The sequence below is a fragment of the Macrosteles quadrilineatus genome, unplaced genomic scaffold, assembly GCF_028750875.1.
Source record: "Macrosteles quadrilineatus isolate MER2022 unplaced genomic scaffold, UCM_ALF_1.0 Scaffold_5__1_contigs__length_97177068, whole genome shotgun sequence".
Classification (NCBI taxonomy): domain Eukaryota; kingdom Metazoa; phylum Arthropoda; class Insecta; order Hemiptera; family Cicadellidae; genus Macrosteles; species Macrosteles quadrilineatus.
The window spans coordinates 87471959-87490987 of record NW_026542598.1 but is presented as its reverse complement, the minus strand read 5'-3'; the positions used below and the strand labels follow the sequence as shown (position 1 = coordinate 87490987).

Sequence of the window (19029 nt, the reverse complement as noted above, 5' to 3'; positions counted from 1 at the left end):
AATGTATCTTTAGTGCTGAGACTCACATGTAGTCAATGGAATTACCTTTGGTCATTCTTCCTGCTGGATTTTTTAAAGTGAACAGTGGTTGATTAGTAGCATGGCTTTGGGTGTTTTTGTCTTTGCTGTTTCATAGCAGTTGCACTAAGTGGTTTTCGTAGTTGCTAGTTCATCAGGTGAAGTCCTCAAACTTTTGTAGGAGTATAAATAACAATTTTCTAATGGTAAATTTTATTTCACGAGTTCTCATTATGAAGGGGCCCTTTTGTGTTTAATTGATAAATTATGGTATATTAAACTAACACAAATATATATTATTAAGGGGGTTTACACGTAAAAGGGTTTTACATCTGTAAAACTATTTAAATACAATTTAAGAGTAGCTGTTGGTGCAAATATACGCACAGTAATATGCCCTACAACACAAGGTCCTTGTTCTACCGAGGTCTCACCCTAAGTGGTCATTATACGACCACACATCCATGCTGCTTTCATCTTGGCTATTTTATTCAGGACATTTCAGAACTTGGTGGTCGAGCTTTGCAATATAATTATTATTACAATCATCCAGTGTTGGTAAGTGGTCTTTGGCTTTGACCTGTCTTTTTTTATATTGAATGTATCGTTTGAAACGTCAACTCTTTTTGTACTTGTTTTATATGCTCAATTGTACTGTGTTGACTAAATTTATTCATTGATAACTTCCAAAGTGTCCTCTGTACAAGTTTTAAATTACGTTCGATGTTTTACGAAGTAATCGATTTATTATTATCTCATTACAATTTCACTGGTGGTAAAAAAAATAAAAAAATAAACATAAAAATTAATCTGCATGTACTGGACTTAAACTTATGAGTACTTAAAATAGTCCTTGTGTGCTTTTCAAGAATACATTTTTCACACTACTCAATTTGGGTTAGTTTCGTTTATAATAATAACAAACAAGGTAACATGTATGAAACAAAAGTTGATATTTTGTGTAATTTATTAAATGGATGAACTTTAAAAGGCATCAACTTGTACTCGTATCCTCATTTTTCGTGAGTTTCGGTAACTAAATTGATCTAAACTAACTTTAACACCGCGGCGCACTGTAAAAGAGTGGCAAGAAGTACTTTAAAAAGCGTCCAAAAAATCCATACTTTTAAACTTTTTGATATTTTTAATTCAATATTGTATATTTGAGATTTTAATCGATATCTATATCCAATCTATATTTTATTCGTTAGTATATCGTAGATTTCTTGCGGATGTAACTTCCTAAAATTTTAGTATTTATTGTTTTTACTGCGAAAAGTAATAATATGACTTTACTATAGTACGTGTAAGATGTTATACAACGTTTGTTATTTGTCTACATAAACTTGGCTGAGGATGAAAATACTTTATGAAAATGTTCCACCACCTAGGGCTTAAACCCAAATTCACCCCGAGAGCTTTAGCTGTATGAATCCCTCACTGAAAGGTTCACAGCTATCACTGTAAGTTTGAAAATTTATACATGAGTAGTTTTATCATAGGAGGTTGCATATTGATAATTTTTTGAACGTTTAAGATTAAAAATTACTAGAGTAGGGTCATACAAGTTTTGCATGTGTTATATAGTTAGATCTAAAAAAGAAATTACTTAAAATTAATCAAACAAAATTATATTTACTGCTGGATTTTATTAAATTACATTAGGCTACTAACTATGGTTAATTTGCTCGGTAGTTCAATAAACATTTTCTCTAACTATTTGTAAAAATCTGAAAACACGTGGATGTTGCCGACGATATAATAGTTGTTGTTTGTTTATTCCACATTATTAATAACAATACGAATAAGCATCATTCATTCAAATAAAATCAACAAAACATAATTTAAAATACCCCCGCCGCAGCAAACCTGCAGACTAAGCGAATTTCAACTTGTCTGATTACATTTTTTCTAAAACATTTCCATAAATAAGACATATTTAATCCCTATTTAAATAACATTAGATTTAACGAGTGCTTAGGTTTGCTGCTACGGGGAAAGTAAAAAGTGTTTTTGACCTACTTTTTGAATCATTTTAGTGTGAGAATACCAAATTAGTGGTAAGGATGTGTTTTAATTACAATAACAATCAATAATTAAACTGTGAAACACACAAGGTAACCAAGGTTTAGAAAACACAGAGAAAGTTGAACACGTTTACTTAGGTCTTACCTTGCACTTAACTTCCCCTCGGACTTGTACGGTTAAGTTGTACAAGTTTCAACATACCTAAGCTAGATTACTGATGTAAACTTTCCACTATGATCTGGGTTTAAGTGGGACCCACTGTTAGTGAAAGTTAGGTTTGGGGTTCCAAGAGGTTGCGTTCCAAAGTTTATTGATTGATTAATTTGTTAAAGTATATGTATTATATTCATATTTAATTTTTTTTTTTTTTATGCGAGCGTTGAGAGGGTTTACCTAGATTTAATCCTAAGGTTGTTTATAGCACTTTATGTTCGCATCATTCATGATGTTTTTAGAGATTGTTAATAATTCGTGCGGAGTGAGTTATAATGTGGATTATCTTTTTAAATGTCTTGGAGTTTTGTTTACTATCATAAATAAAGCTCGAACCCCAAGTTTAAAAATTATTTTATCTAGAATCTGATTTTAAGCCTAGTTAGCCAGTTATTTGGAAGATGGCAAGTTTAGTTTTGTTAAAAAAAATATATTAAATTAAAAATTCATGTTTTGAGATAGGCATTTACTTTTTTCACAGCCCAATAGGTTGTAACTTGCAACAGATTGAGCTGAAGACAAAGGTAAATTATTTTTTTAAATATTTTGTTTCTGAATATTTAGAGATTTGATAGTCTCTTAAAATTCTGGCTGTACTGAATATAGCCAGATTCACAAAACTAAGTACGTTTAATAATGTACCACCGGCTTTTCATTTAACAGCGTGTTAATATGATACACAATGTGTGTAATTCTTTTGTAATAAACAGATTTAGTTCCCACAACTATTGAAAGTTCTCAGAATTTCACCCATTACAGATTTGTCTTTAACCTACTTACCTGCTGAAACTCACTGAGGTGAGGAATTTCCCCGCCAAAAGTGACAGCCTCGCGTCGTCTGCTCCTGGGAATATCACTCCCCACCTCGTAGCTTCTGCTGGATTTAAGATTGTGCAAAACCTTTTTACTTCATTTGCTCTGCAAAATACACGTTAAAATACGTGTGGGGCTTATGGTACACCTTTTAAACAAAATTAACATTGTCCATCAGCATTATAATTGTTGTAGCTCTTATAATATAAAGTTTTTTTTTACTAGTTTTATATTTTTAGTACTTAATATTTTATTGAGCAACAAATCTAAACCATTCAACTAATTCGTACTATAAAAAAACTCGCCATACAGGTTTTCTCAGTCTAGCCACTGAGGATACCACTTCATAGTAAGGGTGAAACGTCTGGCAGTAATCCACAAAGAAGAAATAATTAAAGAAAAAACTAGAGAAAATACATGTTTCAATGATAAGAGACAACTGAATCGAGTTTAAATATTGTTATCAGTTAATTTCTCACTCATCAATAGTCTGTCATGGAATATCAATTCATCAAACTCAAAGTTTCAGAAACCCTATCGCTAAAAGTGGCTTAAACAACTTTTGAAAGCAGCAATTGCGGGCTTTTAATTGAATTTATGGGTGTCATTTTAGTCTAAAACTTTGCTTTATACTTCAACAACTTCGGTGGGCGTTAGTCAGATTAATTTCCAATCACATTTTAAATGTAAATGTGTTGAAATTTTTTATATTAAATTAATAATTTTTCAAAATGTTTTGACTACTCTAAGAGGTTTAATACAGATGATTAGTGATGTCAACACGTACAAAGCATATTTTTAGGATAACAATTTAGCTTAATATTTTATACACATTTCTGTGAAATTTTTTTAATTTTACAAAGAACCGAAAAAATTGTACAACAATTCTTTCTTTTGGTATAATCATTATATAAAATTCTCCAACATTTATTGTTGATGATCGAAATACAAAACAAAAGTGTTTCGTAAATTATATTGAATTGTAACAGTGATAACTATTTAAATAGCAGCTTAAAAAATATTTTAATTTTTAATTCACATAACATTTACAATAAAAAGTGTTCCTCAGAATCTATGGGCTACACTTTACTATCTGTCCTACACTCATGCGAATGAACAATCTCGAAATATAGATTATTCGATATATCGATTATTTCATTTGGTTAGTCTATCTAACTAACCAGACTTCATATATCCAATGAAATAATCGATGTATCGATCGATATATTCATTCGTATGGGTGTAGGACATATAAAAAAAATGCAGCCAATCGGTAAGGTCATATAGTGTTTGATCAACATTTTATTAAGTTGCAAATAAGCTTTAATTAATTAATTATCTTTACCTTAGCTGGCATTTTGCATTTTCTGGTGAGTGATACATCACTTACTCAATACTATTGTGGACTCGTGTAGTAACTAAATTTTCCTCCATAAATTTTATACTATTTTATACATGACTTTATTTTGTTTACTTTGCACCTCCTGTGCTTATTTACTTTATTATTTGATATGGTTAGCGCATATGCACCACGGAATAGTGATAAATGGGCGATTTGCATGTAAAGTAGCAAATCATAGACTGTTTGGCATGGTTTAAGGGATTTTAATTATTGTTTTGTTATCATCTGGGGGAATATTTGGCCCAAACATTGTGATGTTTCCATTTCATTCAGTCTACACCAGTTTCATAATGAGAGGAAAAGGTTTATACACAGATTATAGTGCCATAATTAAACCTTTGTTAGATATGTTGGTTTTTAGATCAAACAAACTTCCTTATAACTTTCCCTTTGGATGCTAGTTATCTCATTAATTTTACCAACTTGAAAAAATATGAAAAATACAGTATATATGCACGGATTCTGGTCCTCCGCAAAAAAACTAGGCAAACTTAAAGGTAACCAAATCAGATGCATATTAAAGTAGGCTTAAGATTTTACATTAAGATGAGAAGTCTACTCGCACTTTTCAATTGTTCAAGACATATTGTAATATGGGTACTTTCCTGTTAAAGGGAACATTCATTATTATCGATGGTTTGTTCGATATATCGATATTTTTGTTTATCGATACATTACATATTGACAACTGATCTTGTTTAGGCTAAAATAGTCTATTATATGGATTAAGAAATGAAACTGTTCTAAGCCAACCTAACATAACCAACCAAACTTGCTGTACTATTTAAAAATTCCTTTTGATAACAGAAAAGGCAAGTTAAACATGGAATGTTACACAGCAAGTTTGGTTAGTTATGTTAGGTTTTTTTTTTAGGACAGTTTCATTTCATTATTGTATGTTGATACTGAACAATATTTATCGTAGTTGTCAGCTGATATGTTTCAATTTGTTAATATCGATACATCGAGAAAAAAATCATCGATAATAATGAATGTTCCCTTTAACAAGAAAGTACCGTAATATGTGACCATTATTACAGAAAGGTTATCAATTTGAAATAACTATTAAATCAAATCAAATAAAAAATTAAATCGAAATTTCTGTTTTTTCGTTTAAAATAAGGATTGTTTACAGTTATTACAAAATATATATTACAATAGAGATACAACTGAATATCTTAAAAAATATACGAAATTAATCCCACATGGGAGAACCCGTGCATGGGAGTGAGTCGTTTTATACTGTAATAAGAAAGAAACAGAAACTTTGATACATAGTAAAAAACAAAACAAAAAACTTCTAATTACTGGCATGATTACAAAGCACTAGTAAACTGTCTCATAATATTCAACTGTTACTATGGTAGTGAACTAAAAAAAATACACAAATTGATCTATTATTCACAGGGAAGGCTTTACCCTAGATAATCTCGCAATAAAAACATAACATTCACCAAAGAAGCCAAGACCAGCCCCAGGCCCATATTTCTTCAAGATTGCCAAACGTTGCGGTTCTTTGCCAACCCTAGATAATAAATCAGGAACAAAACATTATACTTTCACTATTCTGGCGTCTCATACTGTAGTAGAATACAAACATTTTTAAGATCTTATAAGCCACAAAAGAATAAACAATACTGTTCAGGCAATATAAATTTGAATCTCTAATTTAAAAAATAATCAAATTTGTAGTAAAATCAAAGGTGTCATTCACTTAGCAGCAGTTGAACTTCGGAAAGTGGCTTATTACTTTATAATATAGTATGGAGATGTTATACTATGTGATGAGATAAAATTCTTTTTTTTCGGTCTTTGATCATATTTTAACCGAAACATCCCTAAATGCCGTCTAGCTTTTACTACATTGGGCTGCAATCTAAGTTTCTAACGGAATTTGTTGGTGAAAATCAATAATTAAATGCCGTCACTAGACCTCGTTTAGATATGAACCTTGTCATGATCAAGGTTACAATTTGTTGTGAGCTTAGCAAACCCTAATTATTAATCAAATAAATTCCCATGTAAGACCACTTTTTTTTAGTTTTAAAAGTACAACTACAGCAGTTCCACTGTATTTCCATTGTTATCGAAACTCTTTCAACAAACTTTACTTTCTATTGGTGGAGTAAATTCGTCCACTTTACATTCAAACTGATCGGTTTAACCACAGACAATCTATTGTTTTTGCTTTAACCGTTTGCATTAACATTTATATCGCTTTTGAAGACTATTATCAACTTCTGGGTAAAGTATCCACATTAAAATACTTGTTACCATATTTACTATGCAAAGTGTACCTTTACTAGAAGCTAAGACCCAGTCATATAATGAATTATGAACTGTTTACAATATGGCTTCATCTTGTTGTTAGATTACTGAAAAATATGCTGAAACCGTTGTTTTTTTCAGGTACCTCTCCAAACATTGTGGATTTGTATAAAACAGTAAGTTTAATATTTTATGATGTTTCATTACCAGTAAGAAGTCTTAGTACTATGTAGATATCAGATATAGTTAAATATAAGGAAACGAATAAAAACCTTTTTCTGTGAACATAAATTTAAACAATCGTAATGGTGTTTTTATAAAACTATGAGCCTATTTCTCGAAGCAAAATAAGTAGAAGGAGTTTTTTTCCATTTTAATGAACTGAATATAATGTAACATCTCGTGTCAAAGCAAAAGCCAATGTTTTACATTTGAATGTTTTAAATTCAAAATCAATGGATGTTAGTGAAGAGCAGCCTTGCTTTCGCTTGATGGATTTATGCATGTCAGACTCTTGATATTTTATATATTTTCATCTCATGCTACATATTTTGCTACATTTTCGTCGTGAGTTATAGAAAAACAAGTCATTCGATTGTACTTTTAAAACTTCATGTTTTAAAAGAAAATTTCATTTGTTATTTTACTGTAACTTATGGCATAAAACTGTTTTTAATTCTCTCTTAAACAGGAGATATCCTTCTATGATTAACTAGGTTTTTTTTAATATAAAAATATGTTAAACAAATGAGTCCCTTTTGGTAATATTCAAAATTAACCAGCATAAATAGTTGGCAATTAGTCATTTTATTTATCTCAGACATCAACTAATTTATGAGTGTATTCTTTTGCTCATGATGTTGAGAATTTACTTATTAAAATACTTTAATTTTGATTTACGTTTAACCCACTACACATACAATTAATTATAATGATGTATTGACGAAAATTATAATTGTACTAGACTCACGTGAATGAGATAAAATGTATTAATAGGAAAATAATAATTAAGACATTAACTCATAACCTTACAAATTGGGTTTAATAACAGAATAATGTTGACAATACTTGCTAATACCACATATACACATTATCTACACGATTTTTTTCGAGACGTTTATATTTAGTATTTCAATTAATCAAAAAAAGTCTCATGCAACTTATTAATTCAACACTTTTAACAAGCATTAACGTCAGATGTTAATCAATCTGTGTATCATATTTCCAAGAACAAATAAAATGCTTTTGTCTATTTGCTATTTATATTGATACTATTTTTTATATTTAACTTCAGATTAAATGTACCCTTTTCAAATAACCACGACTCATCCTGCTCAAAATAGAGCGTAGAGCATTAGCTAATTGATACAGGAGCAAACAACAAAATAAACATAAACATTCTCGATTCCATTGTATCGTAGAGAATATTAATACAATGTTCGTTCTGTCACCTAATCCAATGTAGTAATAAACATTATTTTTGAACTTGACTCGAGGTGACAAAACCTTGAGGTCTAAATTTCGTTCTAACCTTAAAAACACACACAAAGGACTAAAGGCACTTATTTTTTACAAAATAAATTTGTAGTTTTGAAATATAAAATGAAAAAATTCTACTAAAACGATTTTTTTATTAGCTTTGACCTATATTAGGTAGGTTCACTATGGATTGAGCAATTTAAAAACATTTTAAATAGATAACAGTAAATTAAAAATATTTATCGTTATTTTTATATAGCATAAACAAAAATTATTATGAAGATCAAGTGTACTACTCTTGCCTTTAAGATTTGTATGTAGCTTTAAACCTAAGTTGCCCCATTAGGTTTAGTCTTACAACTCTGCTCCCTGATCTTGGGTTAGCTTTAGTGGAACATACACACTATTTAAAGGATTTAGAGTTGTTGCACATATCTTATTAGTCTAAGCCAGCCTTAGTATTAAGGTTAGCAGTAAGTAAACCCCATTACGTATAAGCAGAATAATATTTTGTAAATTAAATAGCCAAATAATTGTGGATGCCGAGTGGTTCGAATGCTTGCCTTCTGTGGAGATAATTTTTACAGTTAATTAAATCCATTTGTACATATCTTTAAATTCTGAGTTCAATGTAGCTTATGGTTCATAGTTCCATTTTGAATATCAATGAACATTAGTTATTTATCAATAGCATTTGCACAAGCCACTTAAATATCAAAATGAAATACCTTCTTTCAAATTTTTAACGTCGCAGTTTTTGCTTCATCTTCTAATGGATGGTGGCAGCTGCTAAAAGAAGTTGTTAATTGAATCTGAAAGAAATTGTCTTTCTTCACTTTGAGTTGGAAACAGTAAATTTTGAAAATCAAGAATCAGTTTCGAAAGATGTGGCACATGAATTATCTTAAGTGGCTTAACAATGATGTAAATGATTACATTTCTTTCAAATTTCTTATTAATTAAGCCCAATATTTACTTTAATTTTTTTATAAATATTAATTACTTTGACTAAAATGGTGGCTTTTCTTACGTATTTCAAGTGTTATATCTATTCTGCTGTATATGAAATGAATGGGATTATTTGTACGGTTATGTTACTGACGAAGACTAGCTAAATCTTAGGCAGGGCCATTTTAAAAACAGAATGATTAAAGTCAGATAGGTCCAGTTTTAAACCGTTGAAACTTCTCTATGACTTTTCTCAGGATCAAAACGGTGACTATTTTTAAGGTGAGTACAAAAACTACTTAACTGCTAGGTCATGCATTTTAAGAAGTAGCCTATTAGGTACCTTAAAGCAGAATGATTTAAATAAATCTTTGTTGTACGGTTGGGGTTGGTTTTGTTACCTATTTTAAAATCCAACCAGCTGTAAAATTGCTTCATCAATAAAATAACTTTCTATGCTAAATAAATTGTAACTACTGTATGCATTTTAATATACTAATGAGTAAACAGCAAATATATGTCTATTTTAACTGCAGGCATGTTCAGGAAGTAGAGTACAATAGAAAATCACATTTTAACAGTTAAATAAAACAACAAAGAAGACTCAGAGATATTTTATCCAAAGCGTAAACAATCTGACAAAGACATAACGCCTGGTTTGTTACAGGTTTCAACAAAATAAAATATCTTTACGGACGCCTCTTTTGTGTTTCGTTTGACTGCTAAAATACCTTTTTGTTTTATTATTTTCTCCTGTCATATAAATGTGGAAACAGAATAACTGTTGTGTATCCGTTTTCATTTTTATATATTTATGAGTTTATTAAATGTCCAACGAGGTTATATATAATAACAAATAAAAAAAAATGTTAAAATTAACATTACATCTCAACTAATGTCAAAGTAATTGAATGTGACGGGACCTACGTAGCACTAAAATAGTGAAAGTTTTTTTTTTTACTTTTGTAGCCTCTCTTTTTGTGGATTCTTAAAATCCAAGTGGTTTATATTTTAAATTTATTTAGTTTAACAACAACTTAAGAATAGAAATGCATTATTTTAGAGTGAATAAATTAGTTTAATACTTAGTAATTAAGTAGGCTATCCATTTTGACCACGATATTTACAACTGAGCTGTTATTGGAACCGAAAAACTTATAACATTTGAACCTGTTTTTTACAAACCCCAAAAGTATAGTTTAATTTTTCTCTAGTTGGTAATTGTATTTTTAAGCCAACAATAGTTCATAAGGAAATATATAACTGGGAAAATCAGTCAAGAATAAAAAAAAAATACCGATAGCATTTTTTTGTAATCTCCATTTGATAGAATCCAAACCAAAACTTAAACACGTAAAATTGTTAAAAAATCTTTTCGTCCCAACCAGCAAACACACTTTTTAAACAATGAAAAACATCTATGATTTATTAACCGTCATCAAACATTTTATTTTTGTGATGGAAGCCCCGGCATAATGGTTCTATTTATCTCTCTGATCTGGTTCGAACAAACTTTACTCTTTGCACAGTGGCTTCACAGGTTAGAGTCCATTTACTTTGTACTTCGATTGGAACGGGAATTCTAATGTCAATCTCTGTGGAATTTGACCTTTTATTTACTTTTGCAAGTCAAAAAACTGTTTGGAAATTTAATTATGAATATTTGTTTGATCTTTATGATTAATACAGTAATTCGATATTTAAGATACATTAACATGATATTTCACGCCTAAACACGAAAACGCTTTTGCTTAAAATTGAAACAAAAATGACACAATAATCTGTAACCTAAGGAAAATAGTCTCAAACAAAAATAATTTTTTTCTATAACTTTGTGATTTTCTATAAAACTTGAATCATCGATAAACTAAACTACATAATTGATTAGCAATTTTTACGGGGTAATAGCTAAATTAACCACATTTAAGTTTGGGTGAAACGACTTGAATACATATTTGGAATATTCAAAATGAATTTTAATATTACAAGCTAGTTACAAATTATTACTACACATCAATTGCATTACAACAAAACTAAATCCTTAAAAAAATTTTCCAAAATAGAAGTAACCTTTATCATCTAACTAGTTTGCTTTTTTTGGGTCGGAAACAAATAGTTTGGTTTTGTTTCAACATTTGTTGGGACGTTTTGGTTGAAACTATATCGTTGATCAATGAAATTAATACACTGTTTCAATCTTGTTTTTGCAATACCTCTGTTGCTATTAACGAATAGCATTGTGTTCGTGTTGCAAACATCTATGACTGATTTTTAAATTCATTTCCCATGGGTAAAGTTTCAACGTTAAAATTAAAAGACATAAACTGGATATGGGTTTGCGATGTTTAGCCTAAACATTAAACATTAACACAGTTTATTTTAACTACCTACCTTAACCCTAAAAAAAGCCAAAAGTGCTGAAATAACCCCAATTACATTCTCCTTTTGGACGGGTATGTTACATTAGACTATTAATTTGAGTCAAAATAGGCTAAGTAAGGTTAGGGTTGTCTTAGTACATTAGTTATTAAATACCAAGAGTGAAACAGTAAAATCTTAAAATTAATTAACATTAACCTTGAAATTAGGTTAGTTTAGCTTATGAAAATTCACTTTGGGTAATGTTAGGTTAGGTTTGATTAACTTACACGTAAAATTATATAAGGTAAATTTACTACGGGTATTTCCATTAGCGTGTAGATATTTATCAAAATAATGCATTTAAAACCTATAACAACATCACACTATTGGTACTTTGGTATTATACCGACCACAGTTAAATTGGGTTAGATTACCAACCACACCTAGGTTAAGTTAGGTTAGGATAAGATAACCATAAGATAACCTAACCTAAACACATGGGTAACCAATTTAGGTGTGGTTGGTATAATACCAAAGTAATAGTGTCATGATATTTACCACACCACACTATTTAATATTTACAACTTCAAATCAAGCGTTTAGCTGTGAAGACTCTTTCATGCAACAGTCAAACTATTCACACAATCAGTAGATAATGTCCTTGTCTAAGCCAGGATATCGTTTGTGCCATTTCCTCTTCTCCTCTTCATCCTCAAGTTTCTTCTCGTAGTAGTAGGAAGTGAGAGACCACGCGATCAGCCCGTAGATCAGACAGTTCCAGAAACCAACCTCTAAATATCCTCCTCTAGCTACTGTTACCAACTGTAGAAACAGAAAATGCCACTGAGTTTGAATTTATATGTAAAAACATTAGTTTCGTCATTATTCAACTCCTACTACGTTTATTTCAAATATTCAATTATTAAAATACTTTTTTTGTTACCTTCTTAAAATCAATTGTCTCATATTGCAATGGCACTCAATAATGGCAATACAGTTTCTGCACTAATTTCGTTGTACTCGTGTCCTATAAATAATAGTATATAATACTATACTATTATTTATTTGGATACTTTGATATTATCATCAACAAAGGACTAAAATGACTATTCAACATGAGGTCAAGCATAAAACTAGCGAGGGTCCTAAATACTCTTCCTGTCAGTGTAATGAACTATACAGGGTGAATAAAAAGTCAAGACCCCCCCTCTAATATTTTTCCAAGTAAATATACAGAGATATCCTTTTGGTGGTCGAGCAATCTTAGCAGGAAGTTTCATTTGATCATTTTGAAATTTTTGAGTGTCCCCCCAAAAGGGGGGATTTGGGGGGCAACTCAAATATTTTAAATGTAAACCCCCTTCAAGTGACACCTCATTTTGAAGTGTTTACAAAAACTTAAAGAATGGTGAAACTAGAGGTCGCTATCTCTTCTCTATCAAAAATGATAGCCCGTCAAATGTTGTGGAAAATCAACGGTAAAATTGTTAATATTGGTTGTCATTTTGGATAGAGAAGAGATAGCGAGCTCTGGTTTTCACCATATTTAAGTTTTTGTAAACACTTCAAAATGAGGTGTCACTTGAAGGGGATTTACATTTAAAATTTTTGAGTGTCCCCCAAAAGGGGGGATTCGGGGTACAACTAAAAATGTTTCAATAGAAAACCCTATCAAGTGACACCTCATTTTGTAGTGTTTAAACAAACTTATAGAATGGTGAAAACCAGAGCTTGCTATCTCTTCTCTATCCAAAATGACAACCAATATTAACAATTTTACCATTGATTTTCCACAACATTTGACGGGCTACCATTTTGGATAGAGAAGGGATAGCGACCTGTAGTTTTCACCATTCTTTAAGTTTTTGTAAACACTTCAAAATGAGGTGTCACTTGAAGGGGGTTTACATTTAAAATATTTGAGTTGCCCCCCAATTCCCCCTTTTTGGGGGGACACTCAAAAATTTCAAAATGATAACATGAAACTTCCTGCTAAGATTGCTCGACCACCAAAAGGATATCTCTATATATTTACTTGGATAAATATTAGAAGGGGGGTCTTGACTTTTTATTCAACCTGTATATATGGACACAATGGACTATTTTGCTCTTTAATTTACTAAACGTAAATTTCGTACACTGTTTACCCCATGAAATTAGTAACCAAATCGATATCTTTCTTATTACCATATTACATTCAAGCTGATGTTACTGTTATTTAAAAGCACTTTATGTATTACTCCATCAACAAAACTACATATTTGAGTACCCGGATTTTTTTTTCATTTGTATAAAATTCGATAAATTAGTATATTTTAGTGGAATATATAATGTCACATGATAGTAAATAGAAGAAGATTTAAAACAATACGATATGATGTTTTTATCTTAATTTGGACTATTTTATATTTTATGAGCAGAACTATTTTTTCGATCAGTAAACCTTAATTAGATTTTTTCATTATCATCAAGTTTGGTTAGTTTGGTTAGGTTATGACAGTTTAATTTTATAATAATAAAATACAAAAATTGAATTAGAGGCATATTTTTTTATTTTATGAACAGAACTATGTTTTATTGGTAAACCTTCATTATAGAAAAAGTGCCCTTTACTGCAGCGCTGTTCACGGAGGAGTTTTGAACTAAACTATGATGTCATCGATGCCTCTTTAATACCTCCCGTAAGTGAGACCCCATAAAAATGATGGATGTCCTTGAATACAGCTGATTGCTCGTATTTTTGCACCCAAGGAGAAATGGGGCATCTTTAGCTAAGCAACGTATTAAATGAATTAATTTTAAACAGACGTTTTTGCTGGAAGTATGACAAAGATATAACGCAAATCCTAAATTCATACTTACAAATGGAACGTTTTGTCCAGGCCTGTACTTCAATTGATGTGCGATCCTCATTTCTAGAACAAAGTACAAATTTGATCCCAGAGTGATACCTTTGGTTGGAATATCAGGGTTTAATTAAAGTCAAATTAGTTCTGCAGATTGATTAGTCAGACGGTGACCAGTGGGAAGCCTTACTAACAAAACAAGCAAACATCTAACTAATCCTTGTATGTTTTTGTCTCTTTAGAAATAACATTTACATTGACATTTTCATTTGTCAATTTGCCAAGCATGCATGAAATTGAGTAAATAAAAACCCCCCTCCCCCACTGCCACATAAAACTAATGTAGATTGTGTTTACTATACAAATACTGTGCTTATTATAACTCTTTTCTGTCAGTGCAATTAAATCAAGTTGTTTAAACAGAACATTTAGTTTATCTGTTTATATATTTTACTGTGTAACTACTATGAAATCCAGACTCAAATTTATTATGTACAATTCAAAATCAATGCTTATTACGTCTATTAACCTACAAAACTAAGGGTTCTGACTGTATTAACTTCTTCAGGGTAGTTCTTAGTGATTTCTTTTTCAAATTAATTTGTTTTGAAGAGCACAATGAATAAATATAACAAACAATATGCTCTTTTTAGATTATATTTTTTACGTGCTAAGTGCATTAACATGTTTCTATTCAAAAATTGAATCTTTAATTCAGTTAAGAGCGCTCTAAATTCATCGTTACACGCTTTCTCCTATTTAAGGATTATTAGTACATTTCCCTTGTACGTACCAGCCTATGTTTTAGGAGTGACCTGTAAGGTAGGGTATCTCCTTTGAAGTTTTCTCACTTCCTGATGTCTTCCAAGCTTGCGGCGATAATAAAGGGCCGTTATCATCCAAGTTATCACACAAACTAGTAGTGATACGTTCTGTCCTACTGAAAGGTAGCTGCACTCGCTTATTGCAGCCAACTGAATGAAGAAAACACAGTAAATTATTCGATCTATGTTTGTAATCTTCTGAACAAATAACACTGAGGTTCTAAAACCAAGAGGTTGAACCACTTGTTCATTGCAGCTAACTAAATTATGAAAACACAGTGGTCCTAAACCCAGGGAAAAGCTGCACTCGCTTATTGCATTCAACTAAATAAACCACATACTGTATAATCTCAAAACCTAGGTAGTAAGTTTATAAAGAACTAACACTTGAAAGCAGCTGTGTTTTCTTATATCAGCCAACTGTAGCAATCTGCGAGTTAACAACCGTTAAGGTTACATAAACAATAAATATAAACATAAACATTACGGCAAACCTATGAGTTATGTTTGCAATCTGTAGCATGCTTGATTGAAAGCTCATTTAACAGCTTTGTTCATGACATTGTGTAGCGTAAAAAAAACGCTGAAATGTGTTTTTGGAACAAACATTAGGATCGTAGAATCATTCGGGCAATGTAGGATCAAGCAATATACACTGAGATTTTTTCCAATGGTGGTCAACTGTATTGAGAACACTCAGTAGTGAGCGATCAAAGGGAAGTTAAAGTCATGTTTGCAATCTATTTAGGCCAACTATATTGGGAACAGGCAGTAAAGCTGACCACGATCAAACGATGACCACCGCCAACTAGAATGGTGAACAGAGCAAAGTTTAACAAATAACTTTACGGACTCTATACATAAAGTGTTCATGTAAAAAACTCTTCTTGTATTTTACTTACGAAAGGGTAACGTATGAAACCTTTGATTGCATACGATCCATCAAACATATCTGAAAAAACATTTTCAATTAGTCAAAAAATATATTTTACTAAATAAAAAAATAATGTTATTGATTTTCTTAGAAATCTCTATTTTAAGACAGTAGATAAATAAATAAAGACAGGATATATGGAGTTAAATTGTGTTATCGGAATTGTCAAACGACAATTCAATTCACCTGGAATGGATGCAATGGTGCAATAAAACCCAGAGATATAATTAACTGTTTGGTTATAAAAAGCTTTACCGTTATAGAACCCGGCAAGATGACATACAGTTTGTGTGAGCAAAGAGTGCATTTCAATTAATTTAATTAAATTATGCTTTTATTTCGTTTGAAATGCGTAACTACATTTAATTACTAATGAAAACTAAGTTAATGCATATTTTCTCGTTGATATTAGTACAAATGTACCGTAAAGATATACATAGGGGGATTTCATATTATAAGAAATACCTCTAAAAACATTAGTCCTCTCTTATTTTTCAGTACCTATCTGATCAACAGGCATAGCTAAACATTCCTAGACCATTTTTGTTAATACTATTATTAATCATTGCATTTAATTTGTTTGATGCTATACCCTAGGTACAGTTACCCAAACAGGATAGCATTACGTAAACTACATTCAGTAATTAGGAACCACTATCCAACTTGATGAATTAAATGTACATTACAAAAGCACAGCTCAAACATAAATTAACATTTAACATTGACATAGAGTGCAAATACTACTTAGATAACTATTATTACTCCTAATTGTTTCACCTATCATCTTTGTTTCGTAATTGTACATTTAGAAACATAAAATTGAGTTAAATAATAGTTAGTTTCGTGCCATAAAGGATTTAAATCGATGTGGTCTGGGTTAATTCTTTCAAAAAATAACATGGTTACAAATAATGCTCCCGATTCAAAGCAAAATATGGCTCTCCAAACCAAGTAAACACCGTTTCAAATTGCTTGTGGAGATAACCCATAAATGCTCATTCAACGCAATCGTCCACAACAGTGGGTTTCAGACCCACAAATACACATGCACATTTAGATGACTCCTGTGTCAATACCTATTTAAACTTTTAAAAGGTACGCCTATCCAGGTGTGAACACAGATTTCAAGTCCACTTTCTACAGCGTAGATACATGTAACCGTGGACAAAATAATTATTTAATTGGTTTGTTTACGATGTTACCAACGTTGTTGGAAATTAAGGCTTTAAACAACTTAATCGAATGGCGTATCTCAAGATATTAACCATATGGTTCAGGCAAGAATGGGGTTTTCACCAGTTAGCAATATAATTGCATTTAATTTAATATCTTTATTTAACATTTGCAAATATTGTAGTGCATTGAATTGTTTATTGTTCTTAACCTAGTATACAGTTGTTACAGGCTCATAGTGCGTTGAAAAATTAAATTGTATAGGGTACATAAGAAACAAAATATGACCGTGACTGGCTTGACTGTTATTGTATGACATGTGTACCTGGATAATTTCTCTTAACAGTAAGAACCATTTCAAAGATTTTTGGGCAAATATCGTTATGTTTTTACTTTTACAATGAAGTTTTACACTTACATTACTATTTAGTCCCATAACAGTTCTAAATTCTATTTTCTCTAAGGTTATAATATTCTAGTTATATATTATAAATATTATTGAAAGGGGCTATGCACAATAGAATGGTGTATTGTTTTCTATGTACATAGATAAGATAAGAGATATTTTTCAATACGAATACCCCTGAATTAATTTTTGCAGAAACATGATCAACAGGAGAGGTTATATTATCAATAATATTTAAACCCAAAAATCTTTTCTTCAACTTGATCATTTCTTCAGATTTTAAAATAATCAACGATTCTATTTCTCCAGACTTAAGTCAATATGATGCATAATAACTAATTTGACAAATAATAGATTACACTATGCTTCAGATAAGTGTGTATATTTTATGTAAGAAACAGATTTGTTCTTACCTTATTGTTACACGTCTCATGAACAGCTTTAAAATACAGCGATAATGTTCTGAGTGAGCGTTATCATCATAACTGCTGACCTTTGATAAACAAACTGCTTTATGTTAACTGATATGGTTAGTCCAGAACAATACACCATCTTTAATGCTGACCATGTTATTTCCCAATAAACGGTCTGCCTGTTTTGTTATTCTTCACCTGTAAATTAATGTTTAACAGATAATTAAAAAAATAATTTAAAAATGTATAAGCAACAGTCTAACTGCAAATAAGGAGAATTAATACTTTGGGTTGAAAAGAATTAGCTTAACAGTTAATTGGCAGAGGATAGAAAGATTTTAAAACTTTACTATCAAAATATATAGGCCATAAAATAAAGAGTAAGTTCATACTCAAATCAAGACAATTGCCGTTAATCAGTAATCATCATTGTATTATCATTTGTTATTTGCATGTATGCAATAGACATAGTCAGGTTTTACAGACAAGATTTTTAGTATACAACAAACTATTCAAGTATAACAATATTAGCATGCAAAAGGAATTGCCAGATGGGAAATAAATCCAAAAACTAAGGAATCTTATGTTCCAAACGGTACACAGAATGGATATAAAAACAAGTAGTCCACATATTAAATATATTCACAGAAAAACTAAATGTTTTAGAAAAATAAAATACTGTAAATTCAAATTTAGGTTTCTTATGGAAACAGATTTTACCCTTCCACTTAAATGTTTGTTTTCTGTTATAAAATTGCCTTATGAAATATTCAAACAAAGCTTAAATTGTCTAAACAGTAAAATAATTCTGTTTCCAGTAATATATTGTAACTTGTCACTAATGCACATAAAAATTCAAAACTCAGAGACAAATATTTGTAGGGAAATGCGAACCGTGTAGAA

General features: G+C 30.6%; 1 long non-coding RNA gene across 1 annotated transcript; it reads right to left on the bottom strand.

Annotated features, from left to right (window-relative positions):
- Positions 1-12009: 12009 nt before the first annotated feature.
- Positions 12010-18186, bottom strand: LOC128995199 (uncharacterized). Its single transcript, XR_008490957.1, has 5 exons — positions 18127-18186; positions 16103-16152; positions 15170-15350; positions 14393-14445; positions 12010-12352 (listed from the first exon to the last, which is right to left on the bottom strand). It is a non-coding gene; the product is annotated as an uncharacterized LOC128995199 (long non-coding RNA).
- Positions 18187-19029: the final 843 nt, after the last annotated feature.